This window comes from Mercurialis annua, linkage group LG6, assembly GCF_937616625.2.
Source record: "Mercurialis annua linkage group LG6, ddMerAnnu1.2, whole genome shotgun sequence".
NCBI lineage: Eukaryota > Viridiplantae > Streptophyta > Magnoliopsida > Malpighiales > Euphorbiaceae > Mercurialis > Mercurialis annua.
In genome coordinates, this window is record NC_065575.1 from 11,369,385 (window position 1) to 11,385,848 (window position 16,464).

At 33.3% G+C, this 16,464-nt stretch overlaps 1 non-coding gene across 1 annotated transcript; it reads right to left on the reverse strand.

Annotated features, from left to right (window-relative positions):
• Positions 1 to 12,343: 12,343 nt before the first annotated feature.
• On the reverse strand, positions 12,344 to 12,417 carry TRNAI-AAU (transfer RNA isoleucine (anticodon AAU)). Its single transcript has one exon. It is a non-coding gene; the product is annotated as a tRNA-Ile (tRNA).
• Between the last annotated feature and the right edge of the window lie 4,047 nt (positions 12,418 to 16,464).

The following is a 16,464-nucleotide window of genomic DNA, read 5'->3' on the forward strand; positions in this document are numbered from 1 at the left end:
TGGTGGCACTCTAAGGTGGCGGGATGCCACTGTGTACAGATTTATAGGCAGGTACGTTTTTTTGCAGTAGCTGATTTGTATGCAAAATACAATCAAACACGTTCAAATAAATCATAAATTGATAAAATAACATTAAAAATGTGATTTTTGGTCTAATAATTAATATAAACATATATAATGCTAGATTATACTGCTTATGAACGAGAAACGGAAAAAATCATTAAAACAAGAAATTAAATCAAAAGTAATTGACATGTGTGTGATTATTTTTTTGGTACAAGAAAGGAGGCAAAAGCCTAAAACACAACCAAATTTTCAGCATAACATTTAGATCCTTTAAAAACAATTTGGTTAAAATATCATTTTAGTCTCTAGAAGTGTTAAAAATGCCTAGTTGAGCTTTAAAAATTTGGTTTTCACACACTATATCAATCAATCTCCACAATTAAACAAATTGGTCCGTAAATTTCTCTTCTTTTTGGATTAGTTTGATTTTTTCGAACTTTAATCCATGATTTTTATTAGACTTCTATGGGTTATTCGAGACAATTACTATACAATCTTTATATATGTCATTATGTCTCAATCTGATCCTTCAAAATTTTCTCAAATAAATCAATATCTTATCATCTAGACGTGTTTCACTGCAAATCATCAGTGGACATATATAGGAAATTCTATTAGAAATTTTTGAATTCATTTTTCCTATACGATCTTAATAATAAAAACTAAATGGTCTAACGTTGAAAACTTGTCAATTTTTTCATATTTCGTATTTTATCATTTCAATTGTACCCTAATTTTTTAATTTTTATCAATTGTTTTACTTAAATGATGAAATCATTCAATTAACCATGTTTAAAGATAAAATTAAATTCATTTTTATTCAAAAAAGTATAAAAAAGTTCTTTATTGTTAAAAATTAACTAAAAACTATAATTGTTGGCAAAATACTGCAAGCGTACAGTGTCAACTCGTAATATAGACTGTAAAGTCCGGATATCGTACCCACAGAGAAAGCTTCTAAAGACAACCAATTAGGAGACTCGATTCGGATAGTTAAAAAGATAATTTGGATTGAAGTATGTAAATTTAAAAACTAGATTAAACAATTAAAGAATAAAGTAAATTAAGGCTGTAAATTAAATAAGATTTAAACAATAATGAGAAAGATCAGGGATTATTAATCTACTTTATGCCATTAATCTCATGGTTTATGGATTTCGTTATCAAATTGCGGTTCAGGCTGATCTAAGGCACCTATAGCTCTCTCTCAAGCCGCTACAGGCAAAAACAGTCGATTAAACAATTAATAGGCAACTATTCACTCTCGTGTTATAATTAACCTAAATAATTACTTGATTGATGTTTGTTAAGCAAACCTAAAGAACACACATTCGCTAATTCACTCTCGTGTTGTTAACTCCTGTGTTATTGATTACACGGTCTATTTCAATTCAACTCTCTCAAGTTACAATAAAAACACAAGCCAATAGTTTAAGTGATCAGATTAAACTAAGCATTAAGAACAGTAATTAATACGCAATTTTAATAAAAACCCAATAAACCAATTAATTAACAAAGCATAAATTCAATCAATAATCTCCGACGATGGGTTTAGTTACTCATGATCAAAGATAAACCAACAATATAATATATAGAATTCATAATTGATAAGTTAAACAATGAAAAAGATCTCTCTGAATTATCATACCTTAATCGCATAAAAATCCCAATATAATATCGAAGAATAAAATCCAGCTCAAAAAGTAATCAAATCGAAGAACGATGAACTAATACTGAAATAAAGCTAATCTATTGTTTTTTAGTCTAATACAATGATAGTCCAACTAAGCGAACCCTAATTTGGTTATAAACACCACTATATATACCCGTTGTCAGCCTTAGATTTGTATTTTGGTGAAGTCCCGAAGTCGCCCCTTCATAATTTTAGAATCGGAATGAAAGATCGGGGTCAAAACGTAATTTTGGACAACTCAACAATTAGGCACGATGGAAGGCGCGTTGATTCCATCGTGCCCTAAAATCTCAGCATAAATTTCCCTAAGGCACGATGCGAGGCACGATGCTACCATCGTGCCTTCCATCTCGCCTCCTCTTCAAGTAAGAAAACAAACAGAGGCACGATGCGAGGCACGATGCCACCATCGTGCCTTCTGATAGGAGTAGAAATACTCCTATATTATATGTGTTTTATATGTCATATATGTGCATTTTGACGTTGGTTTTGAGCTTCTTTGTACTCATTTTTGTGTTTGAGTATTTCAGGCAGAATGTGGAGTTTTTCATGATATTCAAGCCATTTGGAAGCCATTGGGATCATAATTGAAGCTTTGAGGAAAGTTGTGCGAAAATCCGATGAAAATAGGCGCCGAGAGCACAAGTTTCTACTTGTGAAATTGACCCCTCTTCATTGATTTAAGATTTTGGAATATTTAGAGACTTCAATTGACTTTATGTTCTTCACAAGAAATAAAGTAGACATCCTAAGATTTCCATAGAATCAAGAATCGACTCATTCCGACGTTTCTACACCGAGTTATGACCTTTTGAAGTTGACAGTTGTGCAGCAGAAAAAGTGCACGAACGTGTAACCTAAAGTGCACGAACGTGTACTTTGGCCGAAGGGAAATTGAAGGCGAAACTGAAGAAAAAAGTGAAAAATTGGCTTAAGTGTTGGGGTGCACGAACGTGTACCCATGGAGCACGAACGTGTACCCCCAGAATCAACAAAATGTGCACGAACGTGCACCAAAGTGCACGAACGTGAACTTGAGGTTCCTGCGACCTGTTTTGGACAAAAATGCCCCGAAACATTGCCAAACACCACCAAACTCGAGGGCACTTCTGGGTTTTCACTTAAACTCGACCTAAAGTCATTCTCTGAGCCAAAAGACATATAAAGACCGCATTAAAACATTGAAGGAGGGGTTCGCTTAATTCGCCACATTAGACATTAGTTATTACATTAGTTTAGCTTAGTTTTTGATATTCGTTCATCGTTTTAGCTTGTATTCTGGATTTTCTACATTGTTGTTTTGGGATTATTGTCGATCAAGGTACGATAACTATTAAGACATTAATTTTATAGTTTCTTATTCAGCCATGAATTCTTACTACTTTATTGTTGAATTATCTTTGAATATGTGTAGCTAAACCTTTCATTAGGGATTATTAATGGGATTTATGTCTGTTTAAACGAACTGGATTTGTGGGTTGTTGTTATTACTATATTTTAATTATTGTTCTTAACGCTTGAATTTATTTGGCCAATTTATTCATTGTCCTGTGTTTTGGTTTTAGCTCGAGAGAGTAAAACTAGGATAGACCAACATAATTAAGAACGTATGAGTTAATTGCGCGAGAGTGAATTGACGAGTACGTGTTCTTAGGGTTTACTTCATAAACATTAATTGATTAGTAATTTAGGTTAATCATTGTGCGAGAGTGAGTAATTAGCCTGTTACTAGTTTGTTATCTGTTTTTGCCTGCAATTGCTCGAGAGAGAATTTTAGGTGCTTACGATTAGCCTGAACCTTAGTAGAACAACCAACTCCATATTCCAATCTGATTAAACAGCATAATGAAAGTTAATAATCCCTGTTCTTCCCATCATTGTTAAAACCTTATTTTCATTACAGCTTTAGTTAATTTTATCCATAATTGTTATTTCAGTTTATTTAGTTTAGTAACAACATTCAAATATCTTTTTGGCTATTAAATCGAATCTCCTAACTAGTTGTCCTTAGTAGCTTTCTCTGTGGATACAATATCCGGACTTCGCAGTCTGTATTACAAGTTGGCATACGTACGCTTGCGTATTTTCACCAACAAGTTTTTGGCGCCGGGGAAAGCGTATCTTTAACAACTGAGTTAGGATTGCTTGGCTTGTTTTAGTCTTTATTTTCTTGTTTTACGCGTGGGTTTTGTTTATTTATCTCCAGGTGCTTCTTCTATGGTGTACTTATTTAAAGAAGTGTAATGGCTTGGAATCAGAATTGCGTTGTTTGTGGGAGTTTCTATCACACTGAGGCCGAATGTCCTATACTTTTTCCAGCTTCAAATGAAGATGTCAACTCTGTGGGCAGTCAATGTCAAGCTATTGATCCCTATTCCAACACGTACAATTTGGGGTGGGACAACCATCAAAAGTTTTATTGGAACAACAATTGGGGGGAACTCCCATACATATCAAGACCAAGACTCTAATTTCAACTTTGGCGATGAGGTGCAGTATTCATATGAGACTGAGCAGCATCAAAGAGCTCTAGAAGAGTCACTTTCTCGCAAGATGGATATGCTACTTGATATGATGGAAAAGAGTGATGCTGAGTTCCAAAAGATGTCCAAGATTCAGTCTGAATCTATTCACAATCTTGAGGTACAATGTACTCAATTTGCTAGTGCTTTACAAGTTGAAAACCAAAATGGATTACTAACAACAATGGAAGTTACTCCAAAAGAACAAGCCATGGACATGGAGTTTGAGTTGGAAAGCGACAAGGCATTAGTGGAATGTCATTCCACAAAGGTGTATGCAGAGGGCGAGAAAGGACAGTGTGAGGGTAGTAATCTTGAAGCTTCAGTTTCTGACCCACTTACTTTTTCCATGAGCTTCAATGAGAAAAGTGGGGAGGAATTTGGTATTACAGTACTCTATGAGGAAATCGACAAAACCTTTGATTACAAGGATCCATTCTTAGAATGGTTTAATTCCGAGTATGATGGAAATAATATCAAACATATGAATATGCTTAACACTCCTCCTGTTCTTTATTACAGGGACAATGATTATTCTGTATTATCTGATCTATATTTGAAGAAACCATCAAAGGAAAGGAGGGAGAAGATGTTACCAAGACGGCTTCCTCATGTTAGGTTGTATTATTAACAACCTTACACGAAGAGTCTAGCTTTGGACTCTAACTAAAGCGCGCTTGGGAGGCAAACCCAAGGGTACCTTTCCTTTCACCCTTTACACTTTTATGTTTCAATTATGCTATTTTTTTATTTCATTGCATTGGGGACAATGCATGAACTAGAGTGAGGGTGGGAAAAACATTATGTTTTATGTTTTTAGCTTAGTTTTTGTTTTTGGTTTTCGTTTTTTGTTCATGTTTGGTATGTAGGATGATTTGTGGCGAACCTCTTTATAGATGTTTTTGTATGTCTTTTTCTTAGCATGTCATGCCTTGCTTGTTTGGTTTGTCCTCTATATCATGCCTATGTCGTATTTCTTGCCAAAGTCAGAATTTTGAAATTTTATTGTTTTTGTTGCCCCTGTTTAATGAATTAGTTAATTTGTGCCATTGTGATTGAACAACATGTTTAGAATGACAGTCAAAAAAACTTTGTCTTTTAGCCGACATAATCTAATAGGACTGAGGTGAAAATTTGTACTTCACAAATGCATAATTTATATTGAAACTCATTTTTTAGGGCGTATGAACTTGGCAAAAACAATGTTAAAAACTGAATTTCTGAGCTTTTAAACAGAATGTATAGCAAATCGTAGAGTATTACCCCAATTTGTGAGAGGTTTTGAGCCATATCGAGCATATTATTTTTATGTCTCATTTGTTGTGGTGTGAGTCAATGCATGTTAATTCTCTAGAATTAGCCATGTGTCCATAGTAAAATTGCATGATTGGTTGAATAAATTGAAAATGATAAATGGCACCTAAGATTACCCATTTCCTTAGACCACTTTAAATAGCCTACCCAATTTCCCCTAGATAACCCAAGTTGAGCCTTAACCTTATTTTTTGTTACACCTATGTTTACACATTTTCCTTTTCTCATTTACCTCTTTCTACCCATTTGACTTGTCAAATTGAATAAGTATTAAAAGAACTAGTGTGAGGATGGTAAACATCCAAAGCTCGTGTTGTTAGTTGATTATCTCTTGTGCTATATGATTAGTATGACTTGTGAAGTTAAGAAAAAGAAAGCGAGAAAAAGAGAAAAAAAAAACTTGTTGGTAAAAAAAAGTTGAGCTTAAAAGATAAAAATTATGAAAAACAAAAGTGTAAAGCTTGAGGCATGAAAAGTAAAGAAAAAGAGATTGAAAGTGTTTATGAGCTAAGAGTTTAAGTGTTAGTTTCTTTTGATATTTGTTTAGTTTGTCAAGTCACACTACCCATATTTGTTTATCCGTACCACACCTTTACCTAAACCCCGTTACAACCTGTGAAAAGCCCATTTTGATTCTTTTTATTTGATGTAATTAGCAGTGGAATTGTGGACTATTGGCAAACTTATGGTAGAATTGCATGTTTTCGCATGAGAGTTTTATTGATTACCCTTAAACACTTGTGTGTGAGAGAGTACCTTGTGAGACACATACTTCTTAGTTGCTATGCATGTTGTTTTTCCGCTCAGAGTTTGTTGTTCATCGTTGTTTTAAGATTGTTTAGACCGCCCTAGAGATTGAATTGATTTTTGAGTTATGCAAGAGTGAGTACATTTGAGTATTCTCGGTGTTATTATTTCATGTGTGAGCATTGGACATCGTTATTTGTTGTTTTTCTCTTTACGTTGTTCTTCTCTAAAGCATAATTTGATTGATTCATTACTTAGGGGGGGTGAAAGTGCTTTAATTTCTTATATTCTGACATGGTTGTGTGATTAGCATTTGGGCATTGTTCGGTATTTGCTTGAGGACAAGCAAAAGGTAAGTGTGAGGGTATTTGATAGGAGTAGAAATACTCCTATATTATATGTGTTTTATATGTCATATATGTGCATTTTGACGTTGGTTTTGAGCTTCTTTGTACTCATTTTTGTGTTTGAGCATTTCAGGCAGAATGTGGAGTTTTTCATGATATTCAAGCCATTTGGAAGCCATTGGGATCATAATTGAAGCTTTGAGGAAAGTTGTGCGAAAATCCGATGAAAATAGGCGCCGAGAGCACAAGTTTCTACTTGTGAAATTGACCCCTCTTCATTGATTGAAGATTTTGGAATACTTAGAGACTTCAATTGACTTTATGTTCTTCACAAGAAATAAAGTAGACATCCTAAGATTTCCATAGAATCAAGAATCGACTCATTCCGACGTTTCTACACCGAGTTATGACCTTTTGAAGTTGACAGTTGTGCAGCAGAAAAAGTGCACGAACGTGTAACCTAAAGTGCACGAACGTGTACTTTGGCCGAAGGGAAATTGAAGGCGAAACTGAAGAAAAAAGTGAAAAATTGGCTTAAGTGTTGGGGTGCACGAACGTGTACCCATGGAGCACGAACGTGTACCCCCAGAATCAACAAAATGTGCACGAACGTGCACCAAAGTGCACGAACGTGAACTTGAGGTTCCTGCGACCTGTTTTGGACAAAAATGCCCCGAAACATTGCCAAACACCACCAAACTCGAGGGCACTTCTGGGTTTTCACTTAAACTCGACCTAAAGTCATTCTCTGAGCCAAAAGACATATAAAGACCGCATTAAAACATTGAAGGAGGGGTTCGCTTAATTCGCCACATTAGACATTAGTTATTACATTAGTTTAGCTTAGTTTTTGATATTCGTTCATCGTTTTAACTTGTATTCTGGATTTTCTACATTATTGTTTTGGGATTATTGTCGATCAAGGTACGATAACTATTAAGACATTAATTTTATTGTTTCTTATTTAGCCATGAATTCTTACTACTTTATTGTTGAATTATCTTTGAATATGTGTAGCTAAACCTTTCATTAGGGATTATTAATGGGATTTATGTCTGTTTAAACGAACTGGATTTGTGGGGTTGTTGTTATTACTATATTTTAATTATTGTTCTTAACGCTTGAATTTATTTGGCCAATTTATTCATTGTCCTGTGTTTTGGTTTTAGCTCGAGAGAGTAAAACTAGGATAGACCAACATAATTAAGAACGTATGAGTTAATTGCGCGAGAGTGAATTGACGAGTACGTGTTCTTAGGGTTTACTTCATAAACATTAATTGATTAGTAATTTAGGTTAATCATTGTGCGAGAGTGAGTAATTAGCCTGTTACTAGTTTGTTATCTGTTTTTGCCTGCAATTGCTCGAGAGAGAATTTTAGGTGCTTACGATTAGCTTGAACCTTAGTAGAACAACCAAATCCATATTCCAATCTGATTAAACAACATAATGAAAGTTAATAATCCCTGTTCTTCCCATCATTGTTAAAACCTTATTTTCATTACAGCTTTAGTTAATTTTATCCATAATTGTTATTTCAGTTTATTTAGTTTAATAACAACATTCAAATATCTTTTTGGCTATTAAATCGAGTCTCCTAACTAGTTGTCCTTAGTAGCTTTCTCTGTGGGTACGATATCCGGACTTCGCAGTCTGTATTACAAGTTGGCATACGTACGCTTGCGTATTTTCACCAACACCTTCCATCTTGCCTTCCACCAAACATGAATAAAACTAGGGGCACGATGCGAGGCACGTTGCTTCCATCGTGCCTTCCATCTTCCCTCAGGCAAAATCTCAGAAACAGCTCTGAAACTAACTCGAAATGCCTATCCAACTCCGATCTTACTTAAACTTCACCGTATTGCTTCGATTAGGTTCGAAACTCCATGAAATCTACGTGGTAGTACCTGAAACGCTCAACAAAGAAATGAGACCCAATATGCATAAAAATGATCACTAAACACACGTAAATAACTCGTAAAACAACGGTAATATAGGAGTAATTTTACTCCTATCAATAATCAAATTAAATTTATTAATTTAATTAAATTTAAATAAATTTTAAACATGTAAGCTATACAAGGAGAACTTTTTTAATTTTTTTCAAATAAAAAGATGTCAATTTAATATTTTAGGGTACATTTGAAACGATAAAATGCGAAATAGGATAAAATTGACAAGTTTTCAACGTCAGGGTAGGATCGAAAAGGGACTCTAAGGTCGGATTTTTTAAGGTATTAGGCCAAATTAAATATTTAGATCTTGACAACTATTATTTTGGAAAAAGATTTTTCAAATAGCAAAAAGATTGTAGAATATGGGGGAAATTAGTAACCACAAAAGTAAAGGGTGTAAAAAGAACACAATTAAATTAACCAGGTGTGCAATATGCCTCAAATTTAAGGTCCATGAAGGACCTACATACAAGCCAGATTGAATAGTGTCCACATGTATTACACTGGCAATAGCCAATAAAAGAAAAGTTGTGGATAAAATCTTCACCCCCTTTACCCTATTTGTACATAACACTGGATAGATACATGTTTGATGTTTGGTTGCTTTCTTTTATTATCAACCATCCATTCTTTAAAGTTACCTTCCATGGCCACCCTTCTTCCATTAGTCCTTTCTATTGCATTTCTTACCAATTATCACATTCACTTGAAACCTTATCAATAGAAATGAATAATTGATTTTGGAGACTATCGTACTTTTTTCTATCTGCAGTTTGATTATTGACCTTCAAAACATTATAAATTGATTAATGTAATGTATCCTTAGTGATTGCGGCAGATTTGTAATGAATCTGATCAATTTAGGCTTACGTGGCAACCTGTTTTTATTCAAATGTTCTCTCATCTCTACAATAACTACTCAAATAGAACTCGCACATTTTACCATGTTACCTTCACCATTCTTTCAAATTTAAAATTTTAGACTGAAATTCGGCTATAACGTAAGTATAAATTGGCCGAATTTTATGTAAAAACATGCCGGAATCTCTAAAAACAAAATACAATAACTAATTTGAAATGTTTTAAAATTCAATATCCAAACTGCAGAAAAAGGAAAATATGGTAACCAACACAATCAATTATCCAAATAAAAATCAAACAAAAGTTGAATTTATTAAAGATAAGAAACCATGGGATCTTATCTATGTTTCTGCTTAAGATGCTGACCCAACCCTAACTTGTTATAGATACTGTACCTACTCTTAAGTAAAACCCAGTCTTAGTCCATCGAATTGGTCCTTCATTAAGGGCACAAAAGCCCACTATCTTGGCCTACCCAGGCCCACTTTTGTTCCTTCAAGTTGTGCAATATGGGACATGGTCCTAAACTGTCTCCTAAGCTTAAAATTGGTCCTTGATAGCAATTGGTTACTCTCTTTGCTTAGTAAATAGTAGGGTTTGATTATATTTGTGGATATACAAGATAAGATAAGAAATTAGATGATTTTATACATTAATGGAAATAGAAGATAAGATAAGAATTTGATGATTTGGCTGTATGGCCATGTTGGAATAAACTTGATGGCAGTTTACAGAAGAAGAAAAAAATGAAATAAAATGGTAGCTAGATGAGATGACTATAAAAATCATTTTGCATGAAATAATCATTGTGCAACCCATTTGGTGATCTTGACACTTTGATATTGCATAAAAGTAAGCTTTCCAAAAACTTTGGTTAGTGGTTTCTCATGAGTAAGTGTGTCAAAATATGCTACACATGTTATGTAGTAACTATTGAATATGATTATATAAATTATTTTCCCCCGTAGAACATCTATAAGAAAAAGTTCAATTTTACCCCTAATGTTTATTATCAAAGTACGGACAAGCCCTTCGTAACTAATTTATCCAAATATACCCTTAAACTTAAAAAAAACAACTCAATCATACCCCTCTTGTAAATGATGCTAACACTCCGTTTCACAAGTAGGAGCATAACCGATCTATTTTCAAGACTTTGAAGGTATATTAAGACAAATATGTCATAAAGGGGCATATTTATCATGAGATAAACATTAGAGGTAATATTGTCATGTTTCTCTAAAATAGGATTAAAAACTTTACAAATAGAGTTATATTACTTAATTTAATGTAGGTAAAAAAATAAGATTTTTAAGTTAAAATTATCATAAATAGTATAATTTAAAATGTTTAATAAATTTTTTTAACACAAAAGTAATTAATATTTTTACCTAAAGAATTATATTTACTTTTATGGAATTTATTATTCGCGAAATTTTATAGGATAACATTAATTTATATTTTTAGATTTTAATATTCAGTATAATTTATTATTTATTATTTTGATTTATGGTTTAGAATTTAAGATTTAAGGTTAAGATTTAGGATTTGAAATTTAGAGATAGAGTTTAATATTTAGAAATAGAGTTTTAGGTTTATTATTTAATGTTTAAGCTTAAGAGATTATGATTTAGGTTTAAAATTTGAGATTTATGAATTACTATATAGGATTTAGAGTATATTAGGATTTATGATTCAGGGTTTTAATTTAAAATTCATAGTTTAATATTTATGGTTTATGATTTAGAGTTCGTGGTTTATCATTTAGAATTTAAGGTTATGATTTAGAATTTAGAATTTAGAATTATGGATTTTGGTATAGAGTTTAATGTAAAAGCACCCTTAATATCTCTTCTTTTGAATTCAATAAACACCTCGTGACGTATCAATCTTACATACACCCTCAAAGTTCTAGCTAAAATAGATCAATCGATCATGCTCTTCTTGAAATTGAAGGTTAACACGGTTTGAAAGAGGGAAATTATTGAGTTATTTTAAAATTTTGAGGGTGTATTTAAGATGAATTTATCATGAGTGGCTTACTCATATTTGGGAATAAACATTAGGAACCAAATTAAACCTTTTTCCAAATATAAATTCATACTTTTAACATACCCTTGAATCATAGATTATAATATAAAATCATTGGGGTACAGCTAATGCAAGCATGGAAGGCTACATACTAACCATAAGAATTTGATATGATATACCTGGTGGAAATTAGGCTATCAAGATTAGAGACATCATAACTAACATGAAAGATTTTGTGCCATTGTCCTATCCATTGATTATTTTTTGAGAGAAAGACATTCACTTGCTATACAAACTCAAAATGTAATCATACAAATGCTTAACAACAACAAATTTATATTGTCATTTTATGCATATTATGTACTTGCAAAAATTGATGGAACTGGGAAAAGAATGGTTCATATTGATCAAGGGAAAGCCAAACAACTAAAGATCAAGTTATTACCTCGACTATTGATGGGGTTGTACATGTGGAATTAGAATTTTTGGGCAATCTATGGGTTTAATTGTCAAAAAAGAATCTGAAAATGATATTTTGAAATTTTACCACAGAATGAAGAGGTGAATTGATCTTTTATTCGAGAACAAAAGGAAGAAACATAGATAGAGATTTGCTTGTAAATACTATATATATATATCAATTTGATTCATAGTGTAATGTTTGGAAAATGGAAGACATGATTAAATGGATGGATACATCTCAGCCACAAAACTCACTAAAACGCATCATTTCTGCTTTGACTGTCCTTTTTGATTGCTATGGGAAATATGAGGATGATAACAAAAAATGAAAGAAAAATATTATGGCCCATGCAGGTTTCGAACCTGCGACCTTCGCGTTATTAGCACGACGCTCTAACCAACTGAGCTAATGGGCCAATTGTGATGATCGTTCTAGCAATTTATTAATTAAATATTATTAAATTACGCCTATATATCCTATATTCGAGACTTCCCTTTAGAGTTTTTTACATAAATATTAATAACACTCAAAATATTTACAAATATACCATAAATACTTCACCTTTAGAGTTTTTTTACATAACTATTTCTCTCATTTCCACAAATCATCGACGCAATCAAATTTTCAACGCCTTCTCCAAATTGCAGAAATATACGTTTTAGATATTCAACTCTATATATATATTGACAATTGAATATTATAATTTTGAACTAAACCATTTTTTATTGTTTTCTAAGAGATCTAGGTTGATTGTAAAAATCCAATACCGTTGAAAATGATTATGAAATTGCAAATCTAAATTTTTTCTAAAAACAGACACATCCACATCCCTTCATATTTTCTCATCAAATACAGAAAATTGTATGTAAATTGCAGAATTATAGACAATGTACGATTTATTTATGTATAAGCGCTGAGCAATAAACTGTTAGGTCGTGGTTTGATTCCTCCCATAAGCGCTCCCCCTCCCCAAATTATCAAAAAACAAAATCTACTATTTATATACAATATATATAAATACAAATAATTGTATATATTTTCTTAAAACTATATACATATAGTATATTTTATGTCTAATGATTTAAAAGTGAATAAACAAAAAGTGAAAGGATGATAACTTATTTTTACATTACAAAACTGAAAAGGAAACAAGAGTATTCGTAAAATATAAAATGAAATGCTAAAAGTATATAAAATATATATCTGTTTATATTTTATATATATTAACATAATCAATTTTAATTATTTTCAGATATAATCTGTTTAAAACTTGCATATATTCGGTATAATATTCATTTATTTTGTATATAATCTATATAATTTATATATATTCAGTATAATAGTCATTTATTTTGTATATAATTTGTATTATTATTACACATCATTTGTGATAAAGATGAACACGAAAACAATTGTTATAACAAATATATGCAGATGATGCATTACCAATCAACAAATTCTTCAAGTTAAATCAAGTCAAAATAAATATATTTGGAGTTTTATTTAACAAAAATTATAATTAAAAAAAAAATTAAATAAAGATGAGAAAATCTTTCAATTATATTCAGATATGATTTTGTAGTTTAAGATTACTTTGATTCTCTAAAAACGCAAGCCTGCACAGACTCAAAACTGGATTCTGCATCCACTTCGGCAGTAAACGAGCCAAGGACTCAGACCGGTGATTGTGAGGACCCTCTATATTTATTCCTTTGATTTGCCATGCCATGAATATCATAATTGCTGTAATTGTGTATTTTAGGGTGTATGCTAGTTTATGTGTTAATTTTAGCCATAAAATTGTCTTATTAGGGATGGCAATGGGGAGGGGATTCCCCGTTCCCCGTGGGGACCCGCCCCTAATGAAGTGGGGAATTCCCACCAATTACCCCCATGGGTACGGGGATGGGGGAAAATCATTCCCCAACCACGGAGATGGGGAGGGGACGGGGAGTATAGTCCCCACTCTATGGGGATCCCCATCCCCGTCCCCATAGAGATCCGATTTATATTTATGTATATTTATATTATATTATAAGTTTTAGTATGTTATTTATAATTTTAAATAATTTAACATAATTTTTTTTATTAGTTTCTATTTAGTTATAAATATATAATATTATAAAAGGTAATAGTATTTTCTATAATGATTTTTTTTTTCAAATACCTTATGAAAATAATAAAATTATTTATAAATTATATTTAATTGTACCGGGAACGGGGATCCCCATGAGGATGGGGAATCCATGGAGATGGGGACGGGGATGATCTTATCCCCATTAATTAAATGAGGACGGGGATGGGGATTCTCCATAGACGCGGGGATGGGGATGGGGATGGCTTCCCCGTCCCCACCCCGCCCCATTGTCATCCCTATGTCTTATTTAGCTTAAACATTAAATTGCCAATTTGCCATAAAATTCAATGATAGACCTATTAATTAGCTGTAATTAATTGTGTTTATGATCAAATCTAGTAAACTAATCGATTTAAAGCCCTTAGAATGCATGTTTCTAGGTGTTTTTGGCTTTTTTGCCATGAAAACCCTTAAAAGTAGTTGCTGTCCCGAAATAATTTTTTGTCTAAATGAGTTTTAAATACTCTGAAATTGCTATATTTGGATTCTTTGTTCGATTTTATGCAGTTTTGACTATTTTTCATGAGAAATGGACTTGAAACGAGTGAGAACGAAGCGAAATAAAATCCCAGAACTGCTGTCAAAAATCCCCCGCCACCGCCGTTGTAACCGGCGGCGGCGCCACATCATCCTGTCGACGCCGGCAGCTTAAGCTGGCGCCGTGTTCTTCGCTGTCGCCTCTTCCTATATTTGCTTCCAGATCCTTTCAGATGTGAACTGAACTTCAAAACGTGTTTCCGAGCTCATCCGGACTCCAAATCAGGCCCAGTTTGAACTCAGACATAGATAATTTAGTGTAGCATTATATTATGTATTGTAACGGACCATACCCCATGTAAAACGGACTCAGATGTCCAAATATGTAACATAATGTATAAACCGGGCCCACGAGTCTGAGGCCTAGCAAACCAGCAACTTCCTGAGCCGATTCCGGACTAACCTGAACTCGGAATCAACTCCGGATCAAACTAGTAGAACCGGATCGACGAGACGCACAACTCCTGTGATCTGACCGAGAGCCCATTCTGACTGGACCGATGGTCAAAACCCGCGCGAGTGTCAAGCACTCAGAGTCAACGAGCTTTAAAAATATCTCTAACCTTGTATCTATATTCAACTGCCCCTAAGCATGCCTGCACTGTTTACTGTTTTCCAAAAACATTCCAAATCAATAATAACCAGTTAAAGGACTAATCACCTAAAATTCCAATTAATGCAATTTCAGCCCATCACTTAGACATCGTACGACTAATACAAAAACGTAGTAACGGTTGTATAGTTTTTTCAAGACTCACCTCAGAAAATCAATCAATCACACTTATACATCCGGTTTTAGCTTTGTGCATGTAATCAGTCCAGACCAGCCAGACTTATGCTATTTGCTAGATCCTCTAAGGTTAGATGTATGCTTAGGAGTACCTGCTGCTTGCCTCAAATGTCAGTCCAGATCGAATCATATGCGCGCCAAACGTGTTTACTGCATTCATGAATGTTTATTTACAACTTTCATATCCTGTGAACTGCATATATTTTTGAGATAAGATATAAAACGAATACGTCCAGTAAATAAAGCCGGTAATAGATAAGTCAAGCACAAGAGTCTCAAGGAGGTTCACGAACCCTAGTCTTTGGTCCGATGCACGATAGTCATACCAGAGGCAAGTAAGGCTATCTAGTCGGTTAAAAGGCATTTCCTAGTTGAACTAGGTGGCGACTCCATTTTTCAAACCATTTTTATATCGAGAAGTCAGCCATAAGCCTTAGTCGAGCGGTACCCGGAACCCGCTCCGCTCACACTTGTCTTTAAAGCTGAGGTTGGGCAATGATTTTTTGTCCCAAGCCCGGCCCGAGCTCGAGCACGAAAAGAGCCGGCTATTTTATGGGTGGACTCAGCCTTTTATTTTAAAGAATTTTCATGTAAATTCCCCCAAATCCGGCCCGAGCCCGCAAAAATATAGCGTTATGGCCGAATTTGTATAGGAAATATAAAGTCTGAGCCTGGCTCAGGCCGAGCTTATATAAAAAAATTAAAAAGACTGCGGACTGGACTCGAGCCCGATTAAAATCTTATTATTTATTTCCAGTAAAAATCTTAAAAATTAATTTTATTCTAATAAGATTCAACTTTTTATTCAAAAAAAATATTAACAATTATTATGATATCTACAAAGGATAATAAACGGTTTTTTGGTCTTTATATCCATTGTATCTTTTTTGGCCAAAATAAACATTAAATAAACTATTATGGTAAAAAAAGATCTTGCCTTCTATCTGTGTCAAAGACTTCGAAAATTTAAGATGACAATTTAAAGAATTAAAAATTCA